General features: G+C 44.9%; 1 pseudogene; it reads right to left on the bottom strand.

The window, feature by feature from the left end:
• Positions 1-768: 768 nt before the first annotated feature.
• Positions 769-19,631, bottom strand: LOC119940387 (annotated as a pseudogene).
• Between the last annotated feature and the right edge of the window lie 8,158 nt (positions 19,632-27,789).

Here is a 27,789-nt window from a genome sequence, read left to right as displayed (position 1 = left end):
CATTGGGCTCACAGTCTAAAAGGGGGAGACAGAGGACAAACTTCTCTGTGCCTCAGTTACCTCATCTGTAAAATAGGGATTAAGACTGTGAGCCCCCCGTGGGACAACCTGCTCACCTTGTAACCTCCCCAGCGCTTAGAACGGTGCTTTGCACATCATAGTAAGCACTTAATAAATGCCATTTTTATTAGCATTATTACTATTAAGTGGCGGAGGCAGGATCAGAACCCTGATTCTTCTGGCGCCCAGGCCCGTGCTTTATCCACTGGGATGTACTGCCTCTCTATTTCCAGTGAGAGCTTCCATCATCATCATCATCATCAATCGTATTTATTGAGCGCTTACTATGTGCACAGCACTGTACTAAGCGCTTGGGAAGTACAAATTGGCAACACATAGAGACAGTCCCTACCCAACAGTGGGCTCACAGTCTAAAAGACTTCCAGTGAAGTCACTGAAAATTTAGCCTGAGTCGGAAGGGTAAAAGCAAGTCTCTCCCACCCTGTGTTCTTGCTTCCATTTTTTTTCCCTCTCCCGCGCTCACCAGCTCCATTCGGTGTGTGCTGGGCTCTACTCCACGTGGCCCAGGTGTTCTTCAGATAAAAACATTATCCTGGATGAGGAAGACCACACTCCCCACCCCTCCCTCCTTCCTTTGGCCCAGGAGACCTCCATACGGTGAAGGCCGATGAGACTCTGTTGGAGAAGGGAGGAGAGAGTGTGCGGATCAATCAACCAACAATCGGTGATATTTATTAAATGCTTCCTGTGTGCAGGTCACTGGACCAAGTGCTTGGGAAGATACATTACAACGGAGACGGTTCCCTGCCCCAAACCTGAATCCCAGTGAAGCGGGCCAGTCAGAAGACACACGGGCCTGAGGAGCAGAATCAAACCGTCGTTATTTCCCCCGCACGGGCGAACGGACACGATCCCGGAATAACACAACATACCAACACACACCACGGAACCGACTTTGCACGTTTAGAGAGGGAGAAAGACGGAGCCCACTTTGGGGCGCGGGGAACATCCGGAGCTTCGGAGGCCGAGGCGTGAGGCTCGGGAACCGGGCAGTGGGATCAGAGGAAGGCGTCGGGATTTACCGCGTGGGGTGGGCAGGGCCCGTTGGGAATGGCGCCTTCCCCCTGATTGGAGAACAGGAGGCAAAGCTGATAGACGTTGTGATTTAAGAGCTGAATGCCGGGAATGAGATGCTCCTGCTGGCCCTGCAGGATCTTGGAGAGGTGAACGCTGATGACCTCCATGTTCTGCAGGTTCTGGGAGAGGCGCCTCACTGCGGGATGAGAGACGCAGTCAGTACTGCTGCAGGATGAGCATTTGCAGCCAGCTGGCTTCCAAGCCATTTCCCTCTTTCAAAAAAATTTCATTTTATTTTTGATGATATTCGAGCCAGGTACCGCCCTGAGTGCCGGGGTAGATACAGGCTAATCACTTGCCCCACGTGGGGCTCACAGTCCTAATCCCCATTTTACAGATGAGGTAACTGAATAATAATAATGGCATTTATCAAGCGCTTACCATGTGCAAAGCACCGTTCTGAGCGCTGGGGAGGTTACAAGGTGATCAGGTTGTCCCGCGGGGGGCTCACAGTCTTAATCCCCGTTTTACAGATGAGGTAACAGAGGCACAGAGAAGTGAAGTGACTTGCCCAAAGTCTCAGAGCTGACAAGTGGCGGAGTCAGGATTAGAACCCAGGCCCTCTGGCTCCCAGGCCTGTGTTCTTATCCACTAGGCCATGCTGCTTCTCAGTGGAATTTGCTCAGCGCTTACTTCATACCATGCACTATACTAAATTCTGGGGTAGACACAAGCTAGTCAGGTTGAACTCAGCTAATCATTTTGTTAATCCCTTGCCCCACGTGGGGCTCACAGTCTTTATCTCCATTTTACGGATGAGGGAACTGAGGCCCAGAGAAGGGAAGTGACTTGCCTAAGGTCACACAGCTGACAAGTGGCAGAGTCAGGATTAGAACCCAGGACCTTCTGGCTCCCAGCCCTTTCCACTGGGCCAGACTGCTTCTACTTACATTCCTCCAGGATTTGCACCATCACGGTCCCCATCTGCTGGTCTTGGGCAACCCTGGGAGCCCCGGGGGCCTCCTGCTGCAGTGCTAGAGAGAAATGGAAATGGTGTCAACGGGGTGCCTGGTGAAGAATAAGAATAATAATAATGATGGAATTTGTTAAGCGCTTACTACGTGCCAAGCACCGTTCTAAGCGCTGGGGTAAATTCAAGGTAATCGAGTTGTCCCCTGTGGGGCTCCCAATCTACAGATGAGGGAACTGAGGCACAGAGAAGTTAAGTGACTTGCCCAGAGTACTCACGGGCCATAATCACCATCATCATCAATCGTATTTATTGAGCTCTTACTGTGTGCAGAGCACTGTACTAAGCGCTTGGGAAGTACAAATTGGCAACATATAGAGACAGTCCCTACCCAACAGTGGGCTCACAGTCTAAAAGGGCGAGACAGAGAACAAAACCAAATATACTAACAAAATAAAATAAATAGTAGCAGTAGTAATATTCATCGAGGGCCCATGGAGTGTTAATGCGCTGTTCTAAGAACTGAGGAAAGCAGAACAGAAGCCCGGGATGGGCTGAGAAGCAATCAATCAAGCAATCGTATTTATCGGGAGCTTACTGTGCGCAGAGCTCTGTTCTAAGCGCTTTAGAGTGTACAATATCACGAAGTTGGAGGACATGTTCCCTGCGCACAAGGAGCTTACAGTCTAGAAGGAGAGACAGACGTCAAAATAAGTATGTACTTAAGTGCTTTGGGGCTGAGGGTGGGGCTAATAAAAGGTGTAAATCCCCAAGCCGGTGGGCAACATACAAGGGAGAGGGAGTAGGGAAGGTGAGGGTTTAGTTGGGTAGTTGGGAAAGGTCAGCACAGCCTAGTGGAAAAAAGCACAGGCCTGGGAATCAGAGGACCTGGGTTCTAATCCAGACACTTGCCTTTCTGTGGGCAAGTCACTTCACTTCTCTGTACCTCAGTTTCCTGAACTGTCAAATGGGGATTTTCTACCCATTCTCCACCCTACTTGGACAGTGAGCCCCAGGAGGGACAGGGCCTGGGTCTGTTCATATTGCATCAACTCTGCACGTAGTATAATGCTTGGCACACAGTCGGCACTTAACAAACACCACAGTTGTTATTGCTATTACAGTCTTTTAGACTGTGAGCCCACTGTTGGGTAGGGACTGTCTCTATATGTTGCCAATTTGTACTTCCCAAGCGCTTAGTACAGTGCTCTGCACATAGTAAGCGCTCAATAAATATGATTGATGATGTTCCCTACTCATAAGGAGCCTTGGCCTCAGGGCTGACCTTAGGCAAGTCAAATTCCTTTTACCTGGGCTTCTTCACAAAATCTATGCCTGTCTTCTACGCAGAGATGTATTGAAGGTGTGTCAGGTGAAAATCCTCTGGGCTTTTATGAGAAAATGTGCTTCAAGGGGCACCTCTAAGGTATTATTAGATTTTACCTTTATAAAGCCTCTCTCCCGGCTCTCTCCTTCTTATTCATTCATTCATTCAATCGCATTTATTGAGCACTTACTGTGTGCAGAGCACTGTACTAGGCACTTGGGAAATACAAGTCAGCAACATATAGAGACGGTCCCTACCCAACAACGGGCTCACAGTCTAGAAGGGGGAGGCAGGCAACAAAACATGTGGCCAGGTGTCAAGTCATCAGAATAAATAGAAGTAAAGCTAGATGCACATCATTAACAAAAGAAATAGAAGAGTAAATATGGGCAAGTAAAATAGAGTAATAAATCTGTACAAACATATACAGGTACTGTGGGGAGGGGAAGGAGGAGAGGAAGGAGGGGGCTCAGTCTGGGAAGGCCTCCTGGAGGAGGTGAGCTCTCAGTAGGGCTTTGAAGGAAGAGAGCGAGCTTGGCGGATGTGCGGAGGGAGGGCATTCCAGGCCAGGGGAAGGACGTGGGCCGGGGGTTCTTACATTTCAACTCTCTTCATCCACTACATCCCAGTTTGCACTGGTCACTTCTCCCAAATTCTAACTCTGCCCCCCCCTTGACTGTCCTGGACCCCTTACTCACATTATTTCCCCCACCTGGCTCTACTTCTTCCTCCCAAATCTGCCTGATCTCAGCTCTCCATAACTTCAGAGCCTCCACCTCCAAGAAGCCTTCCCTGGTTAATTTCTCATCACACCAAACTGTTTCAACCTAACCTCCATCCCTATTTAATAATGATGGTATTTGTTAAGCGCTTACGATGTGCAAAGCACCGTTCTAAGCGCTGGGGAGGTTACAAGGTGATCAGGTTGTCCCACTGGAGGGGGGCTCACAGTTTTAATCCCCATTTTACAGATGAGGGAACTGAGGCATGGAGAAGTTAAGTGACTTGCCCAAAGTCACACAGCTGACAGTTGGCGGAGCCGGGATTTGAACCCACGACCTCTGACTCCAAAGGCCGGGCTCTTTCCACTGAGCCACGCTGCTTCTCATACTCAGCCCTAATGTGGAGATATGCAGTCAATTGTACTGTGATTTATTCTGTTTTAGTTTGATATCTCACCCCGTGCTGCCCCTATTATTTGCAATTTTTTTTGGCAGGGAGGGGGCCCTCATTAGATTGCAAGGTCCCGGTGGGCTTTCCTAAGCGCTTTGTACAGTGCCTAGTGCTCAACAGATACTCAGTAAATATCACAACTACTGTTAGCATCCTGATCCTGAAGGACGTGAAGCCTAAGACATCGGAGTGAGTCAGTAGCTGACCGGGAATTAAACCTGGACCTCCTGATCGCTAGCCTATTACAGGATCCAGCAGCTCCTGGTTCCCTTTTGGATATTAAAAAAGAATCAGGTTAATTTGGCCGCCCTTGTCAGTCTGAATACACTGCAGCCTGACGGCTGAGACAAAATCCAGCTTCACGGTTGAGCTTTTAATGGGTTTTTCCCCCTCTGGTTATAGCTGGCATCTTCTCTTATTGCCAACCAAATTATCCTCTTTTGCATTTCTGCGTTTGTGTGTCTTCATCGCTCTGTCGCAAGCTGGGCCACTTTCCCTGCAGAGAGGGGTGATGGGAATCGTAGTGAATACGGAATAAAAAATTCCCTAACGTTCTCTCAAGTCAAGACACCCATTTGCAGCCCCCTAATCTGCTCTGCTTGATGGGCTCCTGTGAGAGTCATATTGCTCAGGGGAAGGTGCCGGGATGCTAAAAAATAAAAAAAGGAGGGAAGCAGATACCTGAAATGGAGTGGGTACGCAGTTGGGTTGTGAAACAGGAGCCCACGGGCAATAAGGATAATGATTCAATCAATCAATCAATCAATCGTATTTATTGAGCGCTTACTATGTGCAGAGCACTGTACTAAGCGCTTGGGAAGTACAAATTGGCAACACATCGAGGCAGTCCCTACCCAACAGTGGGCTCACAGTCTAAAAGGGGGAGACAGAGAACAGAACCAAACATACCAACAAAATAAAATAAATAGGATAGAAATGTACAAGTAAAATAAATGAATAAATAAATAAATAGAGTAATAAATACGTACAACCATATATACATATATACAGGTGCTGTGGGGAAGGGAAGGAGGTAAGATGGGGGGATGGAGAGGGGGACGAGGGGGAGAGGAAGGAAGGGATTCACATCTGCTGACCCACCCAGACTGAGTTTTCGGCCTCTGCCCCTAATTTATTCTCTACCATTCGGGCCCTGGCATCTTTCAGCAATGCAATATCACAGCATCCGTACCAGAAGCTTCAGTAAGTTGAGTCCTTCTCGCCCATGAAAGTGAGCGTGATTCCTCTTCTATTAGTTGCCGAGTTCTCCACTCACCTCTTAAAGAAATCTAGGGCGGAGAGAAGCCTGGTCCCCATTTTAATTCCATCCTCAATAATCAGGACTCCAGGCTTGTAAGCTTCCTTCATCCATCTGGTATTTGAGCGCTGACTGTGTGCAGAACACTGTGCTAAGCACTTGGGAAAGTACAACAGAGTTGGCTAGTTCCCTGCCCGTGCTGAGTCGAAAGTCTGTGTGGCTCAGGGATAGAGCTGGGACGTGGAAGTCGGAAGGTCATGGGTTTGAATCCCAGCTGTGCCACTTAATAATAATAATGGCATTTATTAAGCACTTACTACGTGCCAAGCACTGTCCTAAGCGCTGGGGCGGTTACAAGGTGATCAGGTTGTCCCTCGGGGGGCTCACAGTCTTAATCCCCATTTTACAGATGGGATAACTGAGACCCAGAGAAGTGAAGTGACTTGCCCAAAGTCACACAGCTGACAATTGGTGGAGCTGGGATATGAACCCATGACCTCTGACTCCAAAGCCCAGGCTCTTTCCACTGAGTCACGCTGCTTCTCAGAATTACCCTTAATAAATAAGTTAATTTAATTTATATAATTTATATACATTTATAGAATTTATTGAATTTATAGAATTTACAGAATTAATAAATTAGGGGCAGAGGCCGAAAGCTCAGTCTGGGTGGGTCAGCAGGTGTGAATCATTATCCGTAGTTGTCTGCTGTATGGCCTTGGGCAAGTCACTTCATTTCTCTGGGCCTGAATTACCTCATCTGTAAAATGGGGATGAAGACGTACGTGGGACAGGGACTTTGTCCAACCCGATTTGCTTGTATTCACTCAGTGCTTAGTATAGTGCCTGGCACATACTAAGGGCTTAACAAATACCATTATTATTCAAACCAAACCTCTCTCTCTGCTGGACATTTAGAGAAAACCTTTGCTCCATTAAGCATTGGCATTGAGTCGGGTTATTGTCATTTAGTACGTCGGCTTGGAAAAATTATTTTCCCCCATTTCCCCAGGTCATTACTGCTTCTATTGCTCTTATGTGGTGAGGGGGGGAAAATCTGTCACCCACAGTTTACAGGTGAAGCAAATAAAGCCCAGGGAGGTTAAGTGAATTTTCTCACCTCACCCAGCAGAGTCAACACTGGAAAGTTAAGGGCTGTGAATTTCAACCTGCCACTGGAATTCCCAACGACTCTCCTTCCACTTGTATCTGAAAAATCCAATGGGATTTTGGGCTGGCGAAGGGGCTGAAGGTGGGTGGCGAAAGCATGCATTTAAATCCATGGATTTGGTTTTTAAATGTCTTGAAAAGTTGGTCAGGAGTTCTGTCTGTCCTTTAGAGAGTGCTGGACAATGGAGACCGTTTTTAAAAGCTGATTCTCTAAAAAAAAAACTTTGAGATCCAGAGTTCACACTTAATTTTTCCGTATCTCTGGAGGAGCTAGCAATCAGATCATCTACACTGCTGCAATCCTGCTAGAATCATATCTACCACAAGATAAGTACAAGAGAATGGAAGACGTGAGGGGAAAGAGGGTGTGTTTGTGCGTAGCTGACTTTCGAGGTCATAATAATAATAATAATAATAATATTCTGAATTTAGATAGGATCTGCTCTGAAATGCTTTGAAGAAGTAATTAACCCCTCCCAGGAATGTAATAAGGATCAGCTGCTATTAGTTTGACTAATAATAGTGCCAGCGCTTAGAACAGTGCTTTGCACATAGTAAGTGCTTAACAAATGCCATTATTACTATCATTAATAATAATAATATTAGTATTTATTAAGTGCTTAACAAATGCCATTATTACTAGTATTAATAACAATAATGGTAGCATTTAAGTGCTTAACAAATGCCATTATTACTAGTATTAATAATAATAATGATAGCATTTATTAAGCACTTAACAAATACCATTATTACTAGTATTAATAATAATAACGATAGCATTTATTAAGCATTAACTATGTGCAAAGCACTGTTCTAAGCACTGGGGAGTTACAAGGCGATCAGATTGTCCCACGGGGGGCTCCCAGTCAATCCCCATTTTACAGATGAGGTAACTGAGGCACAGAGAAGTTAAAGTGACTTGCCCAAAGTCACACAGCTGGTAATTGGCAGAGCTGGGATTAAATATGGAGAAACTGAGGCAGGGATTTGCCCAAAGGAGTACAGAAAAAACTTCAGACCCCCAAGTTCATAGACCTAAAATGAAATCAACACTGCTTGGCTCATCATCTGTTATAAAATGGGCGTTTTGTTCATCTGAGGACACTGGGGAGAGGCACGTTGTCAAATGGACACAGGAAGCCATGTGGCAAATTGGAACGAGCAGCAGCCTGGGAATCGGGGGATCTGGGTTCTAATCCCAGCTCTGCCACCTGATGCTGGGTGACCTAAAAGTAGTCACTTCTCTGGGCCTTAGTTTCCCGAGCTGTAAAATGGGGATTAAATAATAATAATGATGGCATTTATTAAGCGCTTACTATGTGCAAAGCGCTGTTCTGAGCGCTGGGGAGGTTACAGTTTGATCAGGTTGTCCCACAGGGGGCTCACAGTATTAATCCCCATTTTACAGCTGAGGTAACTGAGGCCCAGAGAAGTGAAGTGACTCGCCCAAAGTCACACAGCTGACAATTGGCAGACCCGGGATTTGAACCCATGACCTCTGACTCCAAAGTCAGAGCTCTTTGCACTGAGCCACGCTGCTAAATACTCATGAGCCCACTCTTCTAGACTGTGAGCCCACTGTTGGGTAGGGACCGTCTCTATACATTGCCAACTTGTACTTCCCAAGCGCTTAATACAGTGCTCTGCACACAGTAAGCGCTCAATGAATATGATTGAATGAATTCTCTCCCACTCCTTAGACCGCGATCCCTTTGTGGGACAGGGACTGTGTATGATCTGATTCTCTGGTATCTACTCCAGGGCTCAGCAAAGTGCCAGACCCGTAGAAAGCACTAATACCATTATTATTACTTTTCAATAAATCAATCATATTTATTGAGCGCTTACTGTGTGCAGAGCACTGTACTAAGCACTTGGGAAGTACAAGTTGGCAACATATAGAGACAGTCCCTACCCAACAGTGGGCTCACAGTCTAAAAGGGGGAGACAGAGAACAAAACCAAACATACTAACAAAATAAAATAGAATGGATAGGTACAAGTAAAATAAATAAATAAATAGAGTAATAATTCTGTACAATCAATCAATCAATCAATTGTATTTATTGAGCACTTACTGTGTGCAGAGCACTGTACTAAGCACTTGGGAAGTACATGTTGGCAACATATAGAGGTGGTCCCTACCCAACAGTGGGCTCACAGTCTAAAAGGGGGAGACAGAGAACAAAACCAAACATACTAACAAAATAAAATAAATGGAATAGATATGTACAAGTAAAATAAATAAATAAATAAATAGAGTAATAATTATGTACAATCAATCAATTGTACTTATTGAGCACTTACTGTGTGCAGAGCACTGTACTAAGCGCTTGGGAAGTACATGTTGGCAACATATAGAGGCGGTCAATCAATCAATCAATCAATCAATCGTATTTATTGAGCGCTTACTATGTGCAGAGCACTGTACTAAGCGCTTGGGAAGTACAAATTGGCATCACATAGAGAGAATCCCTACCCAACAGTGGGCTCACAGTCTAAAAGGGGGAGACAGAGAACAGAACCAAACATACCAACAAAATAAAATAAGTAGGATAGAAATGTACAAGTAAAATAAATAAATAGAGCAATAAATATGTAAAATCAATCAATCATATTTATTGAGTGCTTACTGTGTGCAGAGCACTGTACTAAGCGCTTGGGAAGTACAAGTTGGCAACATATAGAGACAGTCCCTACCCAACAGTGGGCTCACAGTCTAAAAGGGGGAGACAGAGAACAAAACCAAACCTACTAACAAAATAAAATAAATAGAATAGATATGTACAAGTAAAATAAATAAATAAATAGAGTAATAAATATGTACATACATATATACAGGTGCTGTGGGGAAGGGAAGGAGGTAAGATGGGGTAATAAATACGATTGATTATTATTACTTTTATGGGGTAAATATGTCAGTAAGCCAGAGGTGAGGAGAGGACAGGGGTTACAAGAAATCTTACAAATCCTCAGACCTCCTAGTTCCCTGTGGTCGCACACCAGTTTGGTGGCACCTGCAGATTTACTAGAAAGGGATTTCTCTTTCCGTACCATATAATAAAAGGCTGAAAATGTCCTATGCATTTCCACCTGCTTCTTTCTTCTCGGGGGGGACACACCTTCCCAAGTGCTTCCCAAGGGAAGCAGCGTGGCTTAGTGGAAGGAGCACAGGCCTGGGAATCAGACAACCTGGGTTCTAATCCCAGCTCCGCCACTTACTTGCTGTTGACGTTGAGTGAGTCACTTAAATTCTCTGTGCCCCAGTTACCTCATTTGTAAAATGGAGATTAAGATGTGAGGGACAGGGACTGTGTTCAATCTGATTACCTTGTACCAGGCCTTGGCACATAGTAAGCACTTAAGTACCATTTTTTTAAAAAGTGTTTAGAACAGTGTTCTGCACTCAATGGGTATTCAACACATACTACTCCCTGATGGGTATTCAGAGTTCTGGAATAGTCAAGAGGGAATATTATTCATTCAATCACATTTATTGAGTACTTACTGTGTGCCGAACACTTTATTAAGCGCGTGGGAGAGTACAGTATAATCAATCAATCGCATTTATTGAGCGCTTACTGTGTGCAGAACACTTTACTGAGTGCGTGGGAGAGTACAGTATAATCAATCAATCAATCGTATTTATTGAGCACTTACTGTGTGCAGAGCACTGTACTAAGCACTTGGGAAGTACAAGTCGGCAACACATGGAGGCAGTCCCTACCCAACAGCATACATTCTCTGCCCACAGTGAGCTTACAGCCTAGAGGAGGAGACACACATTAATATAAATATCAAGCATCCATGCCCTACATAGGAAATGGACTGTGTCCAACCTAATTAGCCATGATCTACCCCAGTGCTTAGTACAGTGCCTGCCACATAGTAAATCCTTAACAAATACCATATTTCTATATATATAGTGTTATATACATATGTATTATACACATATGAGCCCACTGTTGGGTAGGGACTGTCTCTATATGTTGCCAGCTTGTACTTCCCAAGTGCTTAGTACAGTGCTCTGCACACAGTAAGCACTCAGTAAATACGATTGATTGATTGATATGTAATTTTTTGCTTTTCTACTTTGTTCAAAAGGGTGTAGCGTAGCAAGGAACAGGACTCAAACAAAACTGAATGTTCTTCCAGGTGGAATGTGGTTATTGTCTTACCATCCCTTGGGATGCCCTCTCCAGACTCGGGATTGGCGTTGGCAGCTAACCCCTGCAGGGGCTGGAGTCCCAGTGCAGGAAACACTTGAGCTTGGAAGGAAAAAATGATTAATAAACCAGTTTTAACTGTGGGTGAGGCTCTTAAGCCAAGAAGCCTCAGGGAGACTGCTTTACTTGGGAAAGGAGGCAGCTCTTCCTCCTGGAGACTTAATTATCAATTCTCCTCATTTCCTTCAGGTACTGAATTTTCTAATAATAATAATGGTGGTATTTATTAAGCACTTACTATGTGCAAAGCACTGTTCTAAGCACTGGGGAGGTAACAAGGTGATCAGGTTGTCCCATGGGGGGCTCACAGTCTTAATCCCCATTTTACAGATGAGGTAACTGAGGCACAGAGAAGTTAAGTGACTTGCCCAAAGTCACACAGCTAAGTGGCGGAGCCGGGATTTGAACCCATGACCTCTAATTCCAAAGCCCAGGCTCTTTCCATTGAGCCACGCTGCTTCCCTAAAGAATAACTTTTTACCCACAGACAGAGTGGAGAGTTGAGCCGTTATCTGGATTCACTTTGTTGATTCATTCAGTTGTATTTATTGGGCGCTTATAGTGTGCAGAGCACTGTACTAAGCGCTTGGGAGAGTTCGACTTTTAGACTGTGAGCCCACTGTTGGGTAGGGACTGTCTCTATATGTTGCCAATTTGTACTTCCCAAGTGCTTAGTACAGTGCTCTGCACATAGCGCTCAATAAATATGATTGATTGATTGATTGATTGATTCGATACAATAAACAATCACATTCCCTGCCCACGACGAGTCCTTCCAACTACGTGCTTTCGCTCAACATCTTGGAAAGGACGCTGTAGAGGAGTTACGGAACGTTCTTGGGGAAAAAGGATGACTGGATAGGACGTGATTGGGAAGAAATGGTTGTGGAAGTGCGGAAGAGGTGCTGTTTAAGACGTGTGTGCTTTGGTGTGAGTTTATTATTACCGCAGGGTTCACCAAAAATGCAATGGCTGGGCTCTAGAAGCTCACTATGGGTGAGGAAAGTATATGTTATATTGTTGTGATGTACTCTTCCAAGTGCCCTACCCACAGTAAGTGCTCAATAAATAAGGCTGATAGGAGAACTAATTCAAGCCAAAGGAACCTGTTACTGAAGGAAAAAAAAGGCAGACGTTCAAAATTATCAACTGTCCACTTGGCTCCGCAGTCAGTTACGGGGCGAAGAATTCCTTCCCCGAAAGAATCCCCAATGTGTGGACTAAATTTGACCTCTTAAAGGGTCTACTCTTCTCCCTCACTGGGAAGAGCTCTGGGTTCCTCTACGTCCGAGAAAACTCTGGCCTGGAGGAGTGGCAGAGGTGAAGACTGTTCTTTCTGCCTGTCGAGAACAATCCCTGACTTGTCCAGGCTTCACATCACCCCTGAAGGCTGCCCCAAGGAGACAGGACACAGTGTTTCTGACGTGTAGCGTGATGAAATGCTTCCGTGGTCAGAAAGGGTGGCAAAAAATAACAGCCGCTTTGGAAAGGGGACGCCGGCGTTCTGCCGATGATGTCCCGTTTCCTAGGCGAAAGGTTACCAATACGTAGGGGGTTTCTGCCGATGATGTCCCGTTTCCTGGGCAAAAGGTTACCCAATACGTAGTGGGATTGCATTTTAAAGGCGCGTGAGATTAAGAGCTTTTGGTCTCCCTCCCCACAAAACGTCGCTTTCAGACGGGTGATACTGCAGGAATGAGGCCTGAAGTTGGAAGGTCAAGACGTCTTTCCTTACCGTGCTTCTGCAGGTCCTTGGGGGGTCTCTGGGCTGGCTTTTCTCCGGCCTGTTGCCTCGGCCCTGCTGAACGACACAGAGATACGGGGCCCTCTCAGGACTCCCCGGCAAACCGGGCCTTTTGGAGAGTTTGTAACCACAGGCTGAGTCTGGAGCTCTGTGAGGGCGGGGGTTGTGTCCACCAACTCGATTGTGTTGTACTCTCCCAAGCGCTTAATACAGAGCTCTGCACATGGTGAGCGCCCAATAAATACCACTGATGAAGAGTAAGAGCTTAGTATAGAGCTCTGCCGACAGTAAGCGCTCAATAAATACCGTTGAAGATAAGTGTTTAGTACCGGGCTCTACACATACAAAGGACTCAATAAATATTGTTGATGAGAGAGCGCTCAAATATCCTCGATTGATTTAAATCCTCGATTTAAATCAATCAATCCTCGATTGATTGATTTGATCTTTATAGTGCCAACTGATGAAGCAGCGTATTCTCTTTTCAGTTTCTGATCTCCAGACTCGCTCCGCTCCGTACTACTGAATATCAGCAAGTCTAGTCACTTAACTTTTCTGTGCCTCAGTTCCCTCATCTGTAAAATGGGGATAAAAACTGTGAGCCTGGAATGCCCCCAATCCCTCTGCCCATCCACCAAGCTAGCTCTCTTCCTCCCTTCAAGGCCCTGCTGAGAGCTCACCTCCTCCAGGAGGCCTTCCCAGACTGAGCCCCTTCCTTCCTCTCCCCCTCGTCCCCCTCTCCATCCCCCCATCTTACCTCCTTCCCTTCCCCACAGCACCTGTATATATGTATATATGGTTGTACATATTTATTACTCTATTTATTTATTTATTTATTTATTTTACTTGTACATTTCTATCCTATTTATTTTATTTTGTTGGTATGTTTGGTTCTGTTCTCTGTCTCCCCCTTTTAGACTGTGAGCCCACTGTTGGGTAGGGACTGTCTCTATGTGTTGCCAATTTGTACTTCCCAAGCGCTTAGTACAGTGCTCTGCACATAGTAAGTGCTCAATAAATACGATTGATATTGATTGATTAACAGATGCCGTTATTATTAGTATTATTAAAGACCACGTATTCCGTGAAAAAGCCCCGACTCACGTTTGGCCTTGACTGGGCTTACGGCCTCCATCTTCCAGAGGGCTTTCATCTTCTCGTAGAAGGGAGGCTGCTGGGCACTATGGGCGCCGTTGGCCTCGAAGAAAGCGCGCTCAGAGCGGAACTGGCTCTTCAGGTGTTTCCACTTGGTTTGGCACTGCTTGGGGGTGAAGCGCAGTTGGCGCCGCGACAGGGCCTCCGCGATCTCGCCCCACAGGAGGTTGTTCCCCTGGCCGGTGCCGGAAATCATCTGCCTGGCCTTCCCCGTCTTGCGGATGACCTCCAGCAACACGTTGGTTTCCTGTAGCCCCCAGCTTGCCCTCCCAGCGCCAACGGGGGTTTTCTTCCAACTAGTCCAAGGCTTCCTGGAAAACAGGCGCAAACACCCCACTCGTAACTTACATTTGTCCAGGAATCGAGTCGCAGACTGTTTCAGAATCAGCCCCCGCCAGGATTCCCCAGTTCTGGCTAGGGGCCTCGATTTTGCAGGAGAGGTTGAGGTTCACGGAGGACAAATACGTCGCTCAAGATTCATTCATTCATTCAATCGTATTGATTGAGCGCTTACAGTGTGCAGAGCACTGTACTAGGCGCTTGGGAAGTACAAGTCGGCAACATAGAGAGACGGTCCCTACCCAACAACGGGCTCACAGTCTAGAAGGAGGAGATAGACAACAAAACAAAACACGTGGACAGGTGTTATGTCATCCCCTCGCCCCCTCCTGCCTCACCTCCCTTCTTTCCTTCTCCAGCCCAGCCCTCACCCTCCGCTCCTCTGCCGCTAACTTCCTCACCGTACCTCGTTCCCGCCTGTCCCGCCGTCGACCCCCGGCTCACATCCTTCCCCTGGTCTGGAATGCCGTTCCTCCACACATCCTCCAAGCTCGCTCTCTTCCTCCCTTCAAAGCCCTACTGAGAGCTCACCTCCTCCAGGAGGCCTTCCCAGACTGAGCCCCCTCCTTCCTCTCCCCCTCTCCCCCACCCTACCTCCTTCCCCTCCCCACAGCACCTGTATATATGTTTGTACAGCTTTATTGCTTTATTTTACTTGTCCATATTTACTATTTTATTTTATTTTATTTACTGTTTTATTTATTTTGGTAATGATGTGCATCTACCTTTACTTCTATTTATTCTGATTCATTCATTCATTCAATCGTATTTATTGAGCGCTTACTGTGTGCAGAGCACCGGACTAAGCGCTTGGGAAGTCCAAGTCGGCAACATCTAGGGACGGTCCCTACCCAACAGCGGGCTCACGGGCTAGAAGGGGGAGACAGACAACCAAACAAGACATAGTAACAAAATAAAATAAATAGAATAAATATGTACAAATAAAATAGAGTTATAAATACATACAAACATACATATATGACTTGACACCTATCCACACATTTTGTTGTCTGCCTCCCCCTTCTAGACTGTGAGCTTGTTGTTGGGTAGGGACTGTCTCTATATGTTGCCAGCTTGTACTTCCCAAGTGCTTAGTCCAGTGCTCTGCACACAGTAAGCGCTCAATAAATACGATTGATTGATTGATTGATCAGTAGGACTTTGAAGGGAAAGCAAATGGCTGCCCTTCCTTGCTCCTGAAATGCTGGGCCATTACAGGGTGGCTCCCTCCTGCCACACAAGAACTCTGAAAGAGAGAAAGAGTCTGTTCCTATTTTCTTTGCATTGCAACATGGCCTGTCCTCAACTCCCACCCTGCTCCCCCTAAAACTCACAGAGGCCTTGCCTCTCCAGGGCTGCTGCTTCCTCCTCTCTCCATGATGAGCTGAGGGAAACACCCTGGGCCCTACAGACTCCCCAGAGGGTCAAACTTGCCTTCAATCAATCAATCAATCATACTTATTGAGCGCTTACTGTGTGCAGAGCACTGTACTAAGCGCTTGGGAAGTCCAAGTCGGCGACATATAGAGACGGTCCCTACCCAACAGTGGGCTCACAGTCTAGAAGGGGGAGACGGAGAACAAAACCAAACATTAACAAAATAAAATAAATAGAATAGATATGTACAAGTAAAATAAATAGTGACAAATCAATCAATCATATTTATTGAGCACTTACTGTGTGCAGAGCACTGTACTAAGCTCTTGGGAAGTACAAGTTGGCAACACATAGAGACGGTCCCTACCCAACAGCGGGCTCACAGTCTAGAAGGGGGAGACAGAGAACAAAACCAAACATATTAACAAAATAAAATCAATAGAATAAATATGTACAAGTAAAATAGAGTGGCAAATCAATCAATCAATCAATCGTATTTATTGAGCGCTTACTGTGTGCAGAGCACTGTACTAAGCGCTTGGGAAGTCCAAGTTGGTGACATATAGAGACGGTCCCTACCCAACAGTGGGCTCACAGTCTAGAAGGGGGAGACAGAGAACAAAACCAAACATATTAACAAAATAAAATAAATAGAATAGATATGTACAAGTAAAATAAATAGAGTGACAAATCAATCAATCAATCGTATTTATTGAGCGCTTACTGTGTGCAGAGCACTGCACTAAGCGCTTGGGAAGTCCAAGTCGGCGACATATAGAGACGGTCCCTACCCAACAACAGTGGGCTCACAGTCTAGAAGGGGGAGACAGAGAACAAAACCAAACATATTAACAAAATAAAATCAATAGAATAAATATGTACAAGTAAAATAGAGTGACAAATCAATCAATCAATCGTATTTATTGAGCGCTTCCTGTGTACAGAGCACTGCACTAAGCGCTTGGAAAGTCCAAGTTGGCGACATACAGAGATGGTCCCTACCCAACAGTGGGCTCACAGTCTAGAAGGGGGAGATGGAGAACAAAACCAAACATATTAACAAAATAAAATAAATAGAATAGATATGTACAAGTAAAATAAATAAATAGAGTGACAAATCTATCAATCAATCGTATTTATTGAGTGCTTACTGTGTGCAGAGCACTCCACTAAGCGCTTGGGAAGTCCAAGTCGGCGACATATAGAGACGGTCCCTACCCAACAACAGTGGGCTCACAGTCTAGAATGGGGAGACAGAGAACAAAACCAAACATATGAACAAAATAAAATCAATAGAATAAATATGTACAAGTGAAATAGAGTGACAAATCAATCAATCAATCATATTGAGCACTTACTGTGTGCAGAGCACTCTACTAAGCGCTTGGGAAGTACAAGTTGGCAACACAAAGTTGGCAACACATAGAGACGGTCCCTACCCAACAGTGGGCTCACAGTCTAGAAGGGGGAGACGGAGAACAAAACCAAACATATTAACAAAATAAAATCAATAGAATAAATATGTACAAGTAAAATAGAGTGACAAATCAATCAATCAATCAATCGTATTTACTGAGCGCTTACCGTGTGCAGAGCACTGTACAAAGTGCTTGGGAAGTACAAGTTGGAGACATCTAGAGACAGTCCCTACCCAACAGCGGGCTCACAGTCTAGAAGGGGGAGACAGAGAACAAAACCAAACATATTAACAAAATAAAATCAATAGAATAAATATGTACAAGTAAAATAGAGTGACAAATCAATTAATCAATCATATTTATTGAGCGCTTACTGTGTGCAGAGCACTGTACTAAGCGCTTGGGAAATCCAAGTTGGCGACATATAGAGACAGTCCCTACCCAACAGTGGGCTCACAGTCTAGAAGGGGGAGACAGAGAACAAAACCAAACATATTAGCAAAATAGAATAAATCTGTACAAGTAAAATAGAGTGACAAATCAATCAATCAGTCGTATTTATTGAGCGCTTCCTGTGTGCAGAGCACTGTACTAAGTGCTTGGGAAGTACAAGTTGGCGACATATAGAGACAGTCCCTACCCAACAGTGGGCTCACAGTCTAGAAGGGGGAAACAGAGAACAAAACCAAACATATTAACAAAATAAAATCAATAGAATAAATATGTACAAGTAAAATAGAGTGACAAATCAATCAATCAATCATATTTATTGAGCACTTACTGTGTGCAGAGCACTGTACTAAGCGCTTGGGAAGTCCAAGTTGGCGACATATAGAGACAGTCCCTACCCAACAGTGGGCTCACAGTCTAGAAGGGGGAGATGGAGAACAAAACCAAACATATTCACAAAATAAAATAAATAGAATAGATATGTACAAGTAAAATAGAGTGACAAATCAATCAATCAATCGTATTTATTGAGCGCTTACTGTGTGCAGAGCACTCCACTAAGCGCTTGGGAAGTCCAAGTTGGCGACATATAGAGACGGTCCCTACCCAACAACAGTGGGCTCACAGTCTAGAAGGGGGAGACAGAGAACAAAACCAAACATGATAAAATCAATAGAATAAATATGTACAAGTGAAATAGAGTGACAAATCAATCAATCAATCGCATTGAGCACTTACTGTGTGCAGAGCACTGTCCTAAGTGCTTGGGAAGTACAAGTTGGCAACACAAAGTTGGCAACACATAGAGACGGTCCCTACCCAACAGTGGGCTAACAGTCTAGAAGGGGGAGACGGAGAACAAAACCAAACATATTAACAAAATAAAATCAATAGAATAAATATGTACAAGTAAAATAAATAGAGTGACAAATCAATCAATCAATCAATCATATTTATTGAGCGCTTACTGTGTGCAGAGCACTGTACTAAGTGCTTGGGAAGTACAAGTTGGCGACATATAGATTCAGTCCCTACGCAACAGTGGGCTCACAGTCTAGAAGGGGGAGACAGAGAACAAAACCAAACATATTAACAAAATAAAATAAATAGAATATGTACAAGTGAAATAAATAGTGACAGATCAATCAATCATATTTATTGAGTGATTCCTGTGTGCAGAGCACTGTACTAAGCACTTGGGAAGTCCAAGTTGGTGACATCTAGAGACAGTCCCTACCCAACAGCGGGCTCACAGTCTAGAATGGGGAAACAGAGAACAAAACCAAACATATTAACAAAATAAAATAGAACAGATATGTACAAGTAAAATAGAGTGACAAATCAATCAATCAATTGTATTTATTGAGCACTTACTGTGTGCAGAGCACTGTACTAAGTGCTTGGGAAGTCCAAATTGGCGACATATAGAGACAGTCCCTACCCAACAGTGGGCTCACAGTCTAGAAGGGGGAGACGGAGAACAAAACCAAACACATTAACGAAATAAAATAAATATGTACAAGTAAAATAAATAGAGTGACAAATCCGCACAAACATATATCCAGGTGCTGTGGGGAGGGGAAGGAGGTAAGGCGGGGGGATGGGGAGGGGGAGAGGAAGGAGGGGGCTGAGCGTGGGAAGGCCTCCTGGAGGAGGTGAGCTCTCAGTAGGGCTTTGAAGGGAAAGCAAATGGCTGCCCTTCCTTCCTCCTGAAATGCTGGGCCATTACAGGATGGCTACCTACTGCCACACAAGCACTTTGAAAGAGAGAAAGAGTCGGTTCCTATTTTCTTTGCATTGCAACATGGCCTGTCCTCAACTCCCACCCCTGCTCCCTGGAAAACTCACAGGGGCCTTGCCTCTCCATGGCTGCTGCCTCCTCCTCTCTCCATGATGAGCTGGGGGAAACACCCAGGGCTCTACATCCTCCCCAAAGGGTCAAACCCGCCTTGAAACCTAAAATCTTGCTACTCTACTCCCTGAGCTGGAGACATTTCCGCCCAGAATGAGGCCGCCCCTGCAGGATGGGAGGCTTCTTGCTTGGCCGAAAGGAAAAGTCAGGTGATCTCCCATCTGGGCTTCAATCAATCAACCAATCAATCAATCAATTGAATTTATTAATAATAATAATAATAATAATAATGGCATTTATTAAGCGCTTACTATGTGCAAAGCACTGGGGGGTTTACAAGGTGATCAGGTTGTCCCATGGGGGGCTCACAGTCTTCATCCCCATTTGACAGATGAGGGAACTGAGGCCCAGCGAAGGGACTTGCCCAAGGTCACACAGCTGACGATTGGCAGAGCCGGGATTTGAACCCATGACTCCAAAGCCCACGCTCTTTCCAGTGAGCCACGAGCTTATTGAGCGCTCATTGCACGGGGAGCGCTCTACTAAGCGCCTAGCACCGTACTTTGTAAGCACGCGTCTCTTCTGGACCGTGAGCCCGCTGCTGGGTAGGGACCGTCTCTATATGTCGCCAACTTGGACTTCCCAAGCGCTTAGTACAGTGCTCTGCACACAGTAAGTGCTCAATAAATACGATTGAATGTTATAATAATAATAATGATGGCATTTGTTAAGCACTTACTATGTGCAAAGCGCTGTTCTAAGCGCTGGGGGGGATACAAGGCGATCAGGTTGTCCCATGTGGGGCTCACAGTACTTCCCAAGCTCTTAGTCCAGTGGTCTGCACACAGTAAGTGCTCAATAAATATGAATGGATGAATGGATGGATGGATGGACGGACGAATTAATGAATGAACAAATGGATGGATGGATGGACAGATGAATGGATGGATGGATGTCTCCCCCTTTTAGACTGTGAGCCCGCAGTTGGGTAGGGACCGTCTCTATATGTTGCCAATTTGTACTTCCCAAGCGCTTAGTACAGTGCTCTGCACACCAAAAGTGCTCAATAAATATGAATGAAAGGATGAATGAATGAATGGACGGATGAATGGATGAATGGATGGATGGATGGATGGATGGATGGATGGTTGAATGAATGACTGAATGGATGAATGAATGAATGGATGGATGAATGAATGAATGGATGGATGGACGAATGAATGAATGGATGGATGGACGAATGAATGGATGGATGAATGAATGAATGAACGGATGGATGGATGGATGGATGGATGGATGGATGATGGATGGGAAGCAGCGTGGCTCAGTGGAAAGAGCCCGGACTTTGGGGTCAGACGTCATGGGTTCAAATCCCGGCTCCGCCAATTGTCAGCTGGGTGACTTTGGGCCAGTCACTTCACTTCTCTGTGCCTCAGTTCCCTCATCTGTAAAATGGGGATTAAGACTGTGAGCCCCACATGGAACAACCTGATCACCTTGTATCCCCCCAGTGCTTAGAACAGTGCTTTGCACATAGTAAGTGCTTAACAAATACCATTACTATTATTATTATTATTATTATTAATCCCCATTTTACAGATGAGGTAACAGGCTCAGAGAAGGTAAGTGACTTGCCCAAGGTCACACAGCGGACATGTGGCGGAGCTGGGATTACTACTAATGATGGCATTTATTAAGCGCTTACTATGTGCGAAGCACTATTCTAAGCGCTGGGGGGATACAAAGCAATCAGGTTGTCCCACAGGGGGCTCACAGTCTTAATCCCCATTTTACAGATGAGGGAACTGAGGCTCAGAGAAGTTAAGTGACTTGCCCAGGGTCACACAGCAGACACGTGGCAGAGCCGGGATTAGAACCCATGACCTCTGGCTCCCAAGCCCGGGCTCTTTCCACTGAGCCACGCTGCTTCTCAAGTTATAGTTATAGTTGTGTTGTACTCTCCCAAGCGCTTAGTACAGTACTCTGCATGCAGTAAGCGCTCTATAAATTCATTCCATCATATTTCAATCAATCAATCAATTGTATTTATTGAGCGCTTACTGTGTGCAGAACACCGTACTAAGCGTTTGGAATATACAATGCAGCAATTAATAATAATAATGATGATGGCATTTCTTAAGCACTTACTAGGTGCAAAACACTGTTCTAAACGCTGGGGAGGATACGAGGTGATCAAGTTGTCCCACAGGGGGCTCACAGTCTTAATCCCCATTTTACAGATGAGGTCACTGAGGCCCAGAGAAGTGAAGTGACTTGCCCAAAGTCACCCAGCTGACAAGTGGCGGAGCCGGGCTTTGAACCCATGACCTCTGACTCCAAAGCCCGGCCTCTTTCCACTGAGCCACGCTGCTTCTCTGCATAGAACATGCATAGAACATGATAGTAAGTGTGCCACTTGTCAGCTGTGTGACTCTGGGCAAGTCACTTAACTTCTCTGTGCCTCAGTTCCCTCATCTTTAAAATGGGGATGAAGACTGTGAGCCCCACATGGGACAACCTGATTACTTTGGATCTCCCCCAGTGCTTGGAACACTGCTTGGCACATAGTAAGCACTTAACAAATACCAACAAGGCAGCGTGGCTCAGTGGAAAGAGCCCGGGCTTTGGAGTCAGAGGTCATGGGTTCAAATCCCGGCTCCGCCACTTGTCAGCTGTGTGACTTTGGGCAAGTCACTTCACTTCTCTGGGCCTCAGTTCCCTCATCTGTAAAATGGGGATTAAGACTGTGAGCCCCTCTCGTGGGACAACCTGATCACCTTGTAACCTCCCCAGAGCTTGGAACAGTGTTTTTAAGCGCTTAGTACAGTGCTCTTCACATAGTAAGTGCTCAATAAATACGACTGATGATGATGATGATGATTATTCATTCATTCAGTCGGTCATATTTATTGAGCACTTACTGTGTGCAGAGCACTGTACTAAGCTCTTGGGAACTTCTCTGTGCCTCAGTTACCTCATCTGTAAAATGGGGATTAAGATTGTGAGCCCCCCCATGGGACAACCTGATCACCTTGTAACCTTCCCAGCGCTTAGAACGGTGCTTTGCACATAGTAAGCGCTTAATAAATGCCATCATTAAATTAAATTAAATTACATTAAATTAAATTAAATTAAATTAAATTAAATTAAATTACAGCCTCAGGGGGCTCAGAGACTGAGTTGAGAGTTGTTGCTGACACACAGCCCCTGAGCCAGGAATGATTTAATAGCTCTAGCTTGCCGTCTCTGTTTGGGATGTGGCCGGCTCTGGGTTAAACCCAACAAGAGGAGAAGTAGCGTGGCCTACTGAAAAGAGCACAAGTCTGGGAGTCCGAGGACATGGGTTCTAATCCTGTCTCTATTGCATGTCTGTTGTGTGACCCTGGGCAAGTCATTTCACTTCTCTGGGCCTCAGCTCTGTCATCTGTGAAATGGGGATTAAGGCTGAGAGCCCCATGTGGGACAGGGACTCTGCCCAACCCAATTATCTCGTATCTACCCCTCTGCTTAGAACAGTGCTTGGCACATAGTGAATGCTTCCTTCCCACAGCGCTTTTTTTTTTAATGGCATTTGTTAAGCGCTTACTATGTGCAAAGCACTGTTCTAAGCGCTGGGGGGGATACAAGGTGATCAGGTTGTCCCATGTGGGGGTCACAGTCTTAATACCCATTTTACAGTTGAGGTAACTGGGGCGCAGAGAAGTTAAGTGACTTGCCCAAGTTCACACAGTAGACACGTGGAGGAGCTGGGATTTGAACCCATGACCTCTGACTCCAAAGCCCGTGCTCTTTCCACTGAGCCACGCTGCTTCTCTGTATATATATGTACATATCTATTATTCTATTTATTTTATTAATGATGTGTATATATCTATAATTCTATTTATTTATATTGATGCTATTGATGCCTCTCTACTTGTTTTGTTTTGTTGTCTGTCTCCCCCTTCTAGACTGTGAGCCCGTTGTTGAGTAAGGATTGTCTCCATTTGTCAAATTGTACTTTCCAGGCACTTAGTACAGTGCTCCGCACCCAGCAAGTGCTCAATAAATTCGATTGAGTGAATGAATGAATGAACAAATGGTGCTATTATTGCTATTATTATTAAGATGAGGTTATCTGCTCTCTGGGGTTGGGTTGAAACCGTGGCTTCTTTGGCCCCGTTGGAACGGCGAGGCTAATTCTCTACCAATCGATCATTCTTTCATTCATTCTTATTTATTGAGCGCTTATTGTGTGCAGAGCAATGTACTAAGCGCTTGGAAGAGTACACTGTAACAATAAACAGACAGATTCCATGCCCACAAGAAGCTTACGGTCTAGAGCAATCGCACAATTGTGTTGAGTGCTTACTGTGTACAGGGCACTGTACTAAGCACTTGGGAGAGGTCAATACAAGGAGCTTGCAGGGGGAGACAGATATTAAAATAGATTAGGGATTGGGATAGAGTGTAAGTATATAGATATGCCACTTATCTGCTGTGTGACCTTGGGCAAGTCACTTCACTTCTCTGGGCCTCAATTAGTCATGTATAAAATGGGCATTAAGACTGTAAGCTCCCTGTGGGACATAGACTGTGTCCAACTTGATTACCTTGCATCTACTCTAGTGCTTAGACTGTGAGCCCACTGTTGGGTAGGGACTGTCTCTCTATGTTGCCAACTTGTACTTCCCAAGCGCTTAGTACAGTGCTCTGCACACAGTAAGCGCTCAATAAATACGATTGATTGATTGATTGACCCTTCCCTTCAGACTCCAGGAGACTCAGCGCTTAGAACAGTGCTTTGCACATAGTAAGCGCTTAGCAAATCATCATCATCAATCGTATTTATTGAGCGCTTACTATGTGCAGAGCACTGTACTAAGCGCTTGGGAAGTACAAATTGGCAACATCTAGAGACAGTCCCTACCCAACAGTGGGCTCACAGTCTAAAAGGGGGGAGACAGAGAACAAAACCAAACGTACTAACAAAATAAAATAAATAGAATAGATATGTACAAATGAAATAAATAGAGTAATAAATGCCATTATTATTATTATTATGGAGTTTAGGAGAGGGTGAAGAGAGGAGGGAGGGAAAGAAGAGAGAGGGGAAAAGTTATTTCAGGATCGCTGCCACCGATTGGGAAAGTCCCACCGACCCAAAGGTTCCCCTTAGGCTAATGGTGATGTCTGGTCACTGTGGCCTAGTGGGAAGAACGTGGGCCTGCCAGTCAAGAGAACCAAGTTGACCTCTTGGGCAAGTCCCTTAACCCCTCTGGACCTCAGTTTCCTCATCCATAAAATGGAGATAAGAGAACTGCTCTTTTTCCTCTGATTCATTCATTCATTCCTTCATTCAACCGTATTTATTGAGCGCTTACTGTGTGCAGAGCACTGGACAAAGCGCTTGGGAAGTACATATAGAGACCGTCCCTACCCAACAGTGGGCTCACAGTCTAGAAGGGGGGGACAGAGAACAAAGCAAAACATATTAACAAAATAAAATAAATAGAATAAATATGTACAAATAAAATAAATAGAGTAATAAATCCGTACAAACATATATACATCTATACAGGTGCTGTGGGGAGGGGAAGGAGGTAAGGCGGGGCGATGGGGATGGGGGGGAGCGGGAGAGGAAGGAGGGGACTCAATCTGGGAAGACCTCTTGATTGTGGAACACCTTGAGGGATAGAGGCTGTGATTGATCTGATTATCCCGAATCTATCCCCAAACTTGGCATAGAGTAAATGCTTAAAAGATATTATTATCATGATTACCTCTCATGGAGTCCCAGATAATAATAATAATAATAAATGTATTTGTTAAGCGCCTTTTAAATGGTATTTGTTAAGCGCTTCCTATGGGCTGGGTACTGTATTAATTGCTGGGGTAGATACAGAAAGAGCACGGGCTTGGGAGTCAGAGGCCGTGGGTTCGAATCCCAGATCCGCCACATGTCTGCTGTGTGACCTTGGGCAAGTCACTTAACGTCTCTGGGCCTCAGTTACCTCATCTGTAAAATGGGGATTCAGACTGTGCAGTCCCCTGTGGGACAACCTGATCACCTCGTAACCTCCCTGCTGCTTAGAACAGTGCTTTGTACATAGTAAGCACTTAATAAATGTCACTATTATTATTATTTTTCTGTTAGGCCACTTGCTTCTCTTAACTTATCTGGCCTCAGTTTCTTCATCTGTAAAATGGGGACTCAATACCTGTTCTCCATCCTACTTGGATTGTGAGCCCTATGTGGGCCAGGTACTGTGTCTGACCTGATTATTTTCTACCTGGAACCCGGCACAGAATAGGTATTTACCCAATACCATAGTTACTATCATTAAAATCTCAACCCTAATAGGCAACCACTCTTCTCCATGGGCCTTTTAGGACACTCAAGGTCCTAATCCGCTGTCCCTACTCCCTCCCTCCGCTCTACCCCCTTCCACAGCACTTATGTAGATTCATATATATTTATTATTCTATTTATTTTATTAATAATGTTTATATATCTATAATTCTATTGATCTATTTTGATGCCTTTTTGATCCCTCCTCCCTCTCCCCCCTTGTCCCCCTCTCCATCCCCCCGTCTTACCTCCTTCCCTTCCCCACAGCACTTGTATATATGTATATATGCATGTACATATTTATTACTCTATTTATTTATTTATTTATTTTACTTGTACATATCTATTCTATTTATTTTATTTTGTTAATACGTTTGGTTTTGTCCTCTGTCTCCCCCTTCTAGCCTGTGAGCCTGCTGTTGGGTAGGGACTGTCTCTGTATGTTGCCAACTTGGACTTCCCAAGTGCTTGGTACAGTGCTCTGCACACAGTAAGCGCTCAATAAATACGATTGATTGATTGATTGATTGATTGCTATTGATGCCTGTCTACATGTTTCGTTTTGTTGTCTGTCTCCCCCTCCTAGACTGTGAGCCTGTTGTTGGGCCCGGATTGTCTCTATGCGTTGCCGAATTGTACTTTCCAAGCGCTTAGTCCAGTGCTCTGCACACAGTAAGCGCTCAATCAATACAATTGGAATGAACAAAAAATCGGAATGAACAAAAAATCAGCATTGGCTTGGGTCACTCAACTTCTCTCTGACATCCCAGCCTGGGGAAAGAATTGGAAGTCAAAGAATCCGTAGCTCTGACTAGACCAACCCTTTGTCTAGCAGAGTTGCTAATCATAGCCTTCACTCTCTCTCACTGCTGCTTCACATTCTCTTTTTCCCTTTCCCATTCTTCACCTTTCCCTCTTTTTTCTTTCCTCCTCATCCTGTTTTTCCCATTTCTTTGCTCCCTCCTTCCTCCTTCGTTCCCTCTCTCGTCCAGCAGAGGGCACTGTCACTTCTCAATCAGCGCCTCTGTCCCTGGCACCCAGCTTATTATTATTATTATTATTATTATTATTATTATTATTATTATTATTATTATTGCTAATAATAATAATAATAATGGCATTTTTTAAGCGCTTACTATGCACAGAGCACTGTTCTAAGCGCTGGGGAGGTTACAAGGTGATCAGGTTGTCCCAAGGGGGGTTCACAGTCTTAATCCCCATTTTATAATAATAATAATAACGGCATTTATTAAGTGCTTACTATGTGCAAAGCACTGTTCTAACTGCTGGGGAGGTTACAAGGTGATCAGGTTGTCCCACTGGGGGCTCACAGTTTTAATCCCTATTTTACAGATGAGGGAACTGAAGCCCAGAGAAGTTGTGACTTGCCCAAGGTCACCCAGCTGACAGTTGGCGGAGCTGGGATTTGAACCCATGACCTCTGACTCCAAAGCCCGTGCTCTTTCCACAGAGCCATGCTGCTTTTTACTATTATTACTATTAATTATTATCATTATAACCACATTTCTTAGGTGATGTCGCACGTCCAGGAGTCCCAAACCCGGAGAAAAGTGAGATTCCAGTTATCTCCGATTCTTGATTTTGGCCACGTAAGAATAATTTATAATAATAATTATGGCAGTTAATAATAATAATAAAAACAATGACATTTATTAAGTGCTTAATAAAACAATGACATTTATTAAGTGCTTACTATGTGCAGAGCACTGTTCTAAGCGCTGGGGAGGTTACAAGGTGATCAGGTTGTCCTATGGGGGCTCACAGTCTTAATCCCCATTTTATAATAATAATAATAATGGCATTTATTAAGCGCTTACTATGCGCAGAGCACTGCTGTAAACACTGGGGAGGTTACAAGGTGATCAGGTTGTCCCAAGGGGG

The sequence above is a fragment of the Tachyglossus aculeatus genome, chromosome 18 (assembly GCF_015852505.1).
Source record: "Tachyglossus aculeatus isolate mTacAcu1 chromosome 18, mTacAcu1.pri, whole genome shotgun sequence".
In the NCBI taxonomy this organism is placed as follows: Eukaryota; Metazoa; Chordata; class Mammalia; order Monotremata; family Tachyglossidae; genus Tachyglossus; species Tachyglossus aculeatus.
The sequence above is the reverse complement of the archived record's forward strand: the minus strand, read 5'-3'. Positions and strand labels throughout refer to the sequence as shown.